Source organism: Schistocerca piceifrons, chromosome 1 (genome assembly GCF_021461385.2).
Source record: "Schistocerca piceifrons isolate TAMUIC-IGC-003096 chromosome 1, iqSchPice1.1, whole genome shotgun sequence".
NCBI lineage: Eukaryota > Metazoa > Arthropoda > Insecta > Orthoptera > Acrididae > Schistocerca > Schistocerca piceifrons.
The window spans coordinates 98,352,026-98,357,953 of record NC_060138.1 but is presented as its reverse complement, the minus strand read 5'-3'; the positions used below and the strand labels follow the sequence as shown (position 1 = coordinate 98,357,953).

The window sequence follows — 5,928 nt, the reverse complement described above, 5'->3', positions numbered from 1 at the left end:
CTTATTACGCCTATAAATTTTTGTACGTCATCATATAAAGATTCAACTTTTGTTCAATGGAACAACGAAAATCGAGATTCTTACGTAAAAGTGACAAGAACAGAAAATGCAGAATATGAAAATTACTTGAAACTGAGGAAGAAGTTGCAAAGAAAACTTCGATAGGTTAGGCAGTCACAATGCGTAGGCGTTTCTGTTCAAAAAGTATTTACACTGAATAAAAATATTTCATACACGATTATTTCATTTACCTTATCACATTCCGTTACTTCGCCCAAAACTCGACTGTACATACACTTCATTCGGTAAGAAGAAATTGTCTGTCATCACTCTTTAGATAGCTAACTTCACCGAAATGTGAAGGTTGAACTGTGGAAAAAATGAATAGTTTAAGGCGATAGAATAACGAAGTCAATATAATTTTCTGAGTCTTCTTTAGGTGGGCCAACGGCCATGCCGCAGTGTTAACACCGGTTCCCGTCAGGTCACCGAAGTTAAGCGCTGTCGGGCTGGGATAGCACTTGGATGGGTGGCCATTCGGTCTGCCGAGCGCTGTTGGCAAGCGGGATGCACTCAGCCCTAGTGAGGCAAACTGAGGAGCTACTTGATTGAAACGGCTCCGGTCTCGTAAACTGACGTAAGGCAGGGAGAGCGGTGTGCTGACCACATGCCCCTCCATATCCGCATCCAGTGCCAGCTGTGCCCTGAGGATGACACGGCGACCGGTCGGTACCGTTGGGCCTTCGTGGCCTGTTCGGACCGAGTTTAGTTTAGTTTATTTATGTGGTTCGGTAGGAAGCACACAAATTCGCTTCATATCCCGTTGTATAGTAAATATTCTGTAACCGACTACGTGTTATGATGATTTACATTTCTTTACTGCGACGTTAGTGGAATTTGGTCGTCATTCTATTTAGACAAATATAAATGGTAAAGGGACAGGCCATTGCAGAAACGAAGTAATTCTAAAATCTGGTCTAAGTATTACGTGTTATCTTTTAGTACACACTTTTAAGGCGACAGTTTATGTGGTACAGTGGCATAAATTTCTATAACGGTCAATTACACATATTAACTTTTTAATGTTTTTCAACATTACCAAACGAATCTTATGATATGTATTATTATCGTGTGTTCAAATAAATAATAATGAATGAGAAGTTAATTCTCTTCTTTTATTTTGTAGCTCTTAACCATCGAGCCCCTTATTCAGATCATTCATCCTCTTCTCCTTTTGTCACGAAAAGAAAATTATATGTTATGCTCTCTGGTGAGGTGTGAACAGTCAAGTACCCTGAGGGACTGTAATTTTCCTATATCTTATGCACGCGTCAAATCAACACCTTAGGCATCTGAATACGTACAATTACCATTAGTTAGCATGTTTTACAACCCAATTAACAGGAGCGTCGTACGGTTTCCTTTCTCGCCTTCCGGGACCTTCCGTCACTATTACAGATAAATACGTCGTTTTACAGTTCCTACGTTTTATTTGTTCCTTGATCGTATAATAATCGTCGACCCTACGTCAGTCCGTGCCTGTTACTGGCTCTCTCTCCTACCCATTCATGGAGCGCCATTTTCACACTCTGATCTCAGCTTTCTAAACTGTTAAGCAGTTAAAAAGAATTACAGGTCTTTTTTCAGTTTCAAACTGTTCCTCATGAATTAAACAAGCACGCCATTTCAGTTAATAGAAGTAACTGTTCGTTTACTTCATCTGTTTTAAGCGGAAATGACAAATGAAATAGCCTACGAAACAACAATCATAATAACGCTTTATTCTGAGCTCTTTGGAGGATGCTGTACATCGCGGGCAAGGGTCAGACCGACAGCTTTGCGTGGAAGTTTTGTGGAAAATTCTCAGAATTCAGAACCATATCCTAGTCTTTTCATGTTTTTATTCCACGTAATTTTGTGAAGCGCTGCACTTTCTAATAAGGATCACTGCCGTACGTATTTGCTCCTAAATGGAAAGTAAGATTCTTTTGAATAACCGGGATGGTGATAAAGTCGTTTACTCACAGTTCTTTTACGTGAGCTCGGTTATTACAGACGGAACAGTCATTAAATTATGACAGCGGTTTATGCCTGGCTCTTGCCACCCGTTCCTACTGAACTGATTTAATGTGACGTGAGGAGACAGGAATTGGTATTGTGGTATGGCGAACAACGAAATGTGCTGCTACGCTAGACTCTGCGGGCAGTTGCTTACAAGTGGACGGGCTCAAAAAAGGTGGCACTGAACATCATCCACGATACTGACAAGTTTCCAAAACATCATTTATTAATGTCGAAATGCTTACGGAAAAACAGGTTACTACTCAAGACATGAAATAAATTAAAGCAGTTAAACATTAACTGAAAATTGAAACATGGTGGTGGTGGTGGTTAGTGTTTAACGTCCCGTCGACAACGAGGTCATTAGAGACGGAGCGCAAGCTCGGGTTAGGGAAGGATTGGGAAGGAAATCGGCCGTGCCCTTTCAAAGGAACCATCCCGGCATTTGCCTGAAACGATTTAGGGAAATCACGGAAAATTTAAAAAGGGAAATGGATAGGTTAAAGTTAGATATAGTGGGAATTGGTGAAGTTCGGTGGCAGGAGGAACAATACTTCTGGTCAGGTGACTACAGGGTTATAAACACAAAATCAAATAGGGGTAATGCAGGAGTAGGTTTAATAACGTATAGGAAAATAGGAATGCGGGTAAGCTACTACAAACAGCATAGTGATCGCATTATTGTGGTTAAGATAGATACGAAGCCCACGCCTACCACAGTAGTACAAGTTTATATGCCAACTAGCTCTGCAGATGACGAAGAAATTGAAGAAATGTATGATGAAATAAAAGAAATTATTCAGATAGTGAAGGGAGACGAAAATTTAATATTAATGGGTGACTGAAATTCGTCAGTAGGAAAAGGGAGAGAAGGAAACGTAGTAGGTGAATATGGATTGGGGCTAAGAAACGAAAGAGGAAGCCGCCTAGTAGAATTTTGCACAGAGCACAGCTTAATCACAGCTAACACTTAGTTCAAGAATCATAAAAGAAGGTTGTATACATGGAAGTAGCCTGGAGATACTGACAGGTTTCAGATAGATTATATAATGGTAAGACAGAGATTTAGCAACCAGGTTTTAAACTGTAAGACATTTCCAGGGGCAGATGTGGACTCTGACCACAATCTATTGGTTATGAACTATAGATGAAAACTGAACAAACTGCAAAAAGGTGGGAATTTAATGAGATGGGAACTGGATAATTTGAAAGAACCAGAGGTTGTACAGAGTTTCAGGGAGAGCATAAGGGAACAACTGACAAGAATGGGGGAAAGAAATACAGTAGAAGAAGAATGGGTAGCTTTGAGGGATGAAGTAGTGAAGGCAGCAGAGGATCAAGTAGGTAAAAAGACGAAGGCTAGTAGAAATCCTTGGGTAACAGAAGAAATATTGAATTTAATTGATGAAAGGAGAAAATATAAAATTGCAGTAAATGAAGCAGGCAAAAAGGAATACAAAAGTCTCAAAAATGAGATAGACAGGAAGTGCAAAATGGCTAAGGAGGGATGGCTGGAGGACAAATGTATGGATGCAGAGGCTTATCTCACTAGGGGTAAGACAGATACTGCCTACAGGAAAATTAAAGAGACCTTTGGAGAAAAGAGAACCACTTGTATGAATACCAAGAGCTCAGGTGGAAGCCCAGTTCTAAGCAAAGAAGGGAAAGCAGAAAGGTGGAAGGAGTATAAGGGCGATGTACTTGAGGACAATATCTTTGGCCCGAAAAAAGGATGTTCTTTGAGAATTTTTTCCTCGGGTTATGTTATAGATATCAATGTCAAATTTGGTCGAAATTTTTATTGATATTTCCTCTACAAACTGTAATTTTTTTGTTCGCAAATGTCTAAGAGCGAAGACGGAAATGCCGTCGGAACGAAACAAACTTCCGATGTAGACCTCCACGCGCGGTATGTTACAGGTCAGCCGTCTCGTCTGAAATCAAAATTGAGTTGACGTTAGCGAAGTATATAAGATTCTGTAGGAGTTGTACCTCGCTTAAGTTATTTGGACATTGGAAACAAAATGGCGGCCATTTGAAAAAAGATTCTTTAGGAGTTGTACCTCGCTGAAGTTATTTGAACCACAGGAAACAAAATGGCGGCCATTTGAAAAAAGATTCTGTAGGAGTTGTACCTCGCTTAAGTTATTTGGACCATAGGAAACAAAATGGCGGCCATTTGAAAAAATAGAGTTTTTCATCGATTTTTCGACTTCGTCGCCCAAGTAAAAATATTTATAGTTGATGGATCGGAATAAATGTGGTACCACTAGACAATTTAGTTAGCTTCGTCGGAAACTAAGAATCATGCCAATCGGTTCAGTAGGTTTGATGTTACCGTGCGATAAAAAAAGTCATTTCGAGAAAAACGTGTTTGAAGTTTTGACTACTTATAAATGCAATATTATGCATCTTACGTTGAATCTTCTATTACTGGTCCATGAACTAGTCCTTCCTCTTCCTCACAGAGGGCGTTCTGCTCGATCTGGGCCATCCTGCGCTGCTCCAGAGCCGCTCGTACGGCCGGTGACAAGCGGTTTTCGGCCGCTTGAATCCGGTGGTCGTCCGAATGCTTGGGGAACTGCGTCGAATTAGAGTCCCAGGGTGACGACCATCGTTGTCATGGTCTTCAGAATTGTTGAATACCCTTCGTTGAAGCTGCTAACTGCCAGGAATGTCGCTATCTCCACAGTCTTCGCACCAGAATGCAAATGCTTGTAGGCTACCTTCCAAACACACGCTTTCAAACTTTCCTTTGAGTTTTGTGTGTACAATAACTCGTCCTCCGAAAGAAAAAAACCGGTGCGTGAAAAAGGCCGATTTCAGGCAGGCGCATTTTTTTTGTTCAGCCGCGAATAACAAACACTTACGTTCTGTATTCGAAAAAAAACCATATCAGGGGTGGGTTCTAAACACTTTTATGGATCCAAAAATGCAATTAAAAAAAATCGATTTTTTGAACAAGTACGACATTAATGTGAGCCACCGGAAGGCGGTTAGAACGTTACATTCGAATTTGGAGACAGTACGCGGGCCGCCACCTCGCAGTTCTAAACCAGGAGGCTGAGCTGAAACATGAACCGGAAGGCAGCGTGCCTCAGCACGTCAAGTCACAGAAGTAGACAGCAAACCGGCGTCTCCTGCTGTGACAGGGACATTAGTAACACCAAACACTGCGAAAAAACCTCTTGAGTGCGATGTCGCAGAAGGCCAATGATGTTCACGGCATTCGTCGCCCCACATATAGTCCACCATTCAACCACAATATTGGTTGCCAGTGGCAACAGGTGGCGGGACTGGAGATATCCAATGGCGGGAACTGCATGAGGCTAGGAGCGTACTTGAACAGCTTTGTTGACGAGTAATTCACGACAGCCAGCCGCGGTAGTCGAGCGGTTCTAGACACTTCAGTCCGGAACCGCGCGACTGCTACGGTCGCAGGTTCGAATCCTGCCTCGTACAGGGATGTGTGTGATGTCCTTAGGTTAGTTTGGTTGAAGCAGTTCTAAGTTCTACGGGGCTGATGACCTCAGAAGTTAAGTCCCATAGTGCTCAGAGCCATTTGAACCATTTGAACTCACAACAGTGCTACAGTGCTAATGGAGTGGACAGAAAGCAGAGAAATGGAAACGATAAACAAAGCAAACATTGCATTATAACTACAACAACTGTAGCCGATGCTGGCATTTCGTCGGAAAGGAACACAAAGAATTTCGCAGAGTGAGAGAGAAGTGGCAGATGAAATATTAGCGTTTCTGCAAAATGAGTCAGTGGAATGTGAGGCGTAGTATGTTGTCGACTGTGCGGACTATGTATATAAGGTGAACGACGATGACCATACGTGCTTAACTACTGAAAGCGATATTG

At 41.8% G+C, this 5,928-nt stretch overlaps 1 pseudogene; it reads left to right on the top strand.

Annotated features, from left to right (window-relative positions):
* Positions 1–443: 443 nt before the first annotated feature.
* LOC124724558 lies at positions 444–561 on the top strand (annotated as a pseudogene).
* Positions 562–5,928: the final 5,367 nt, after the last annotated feature.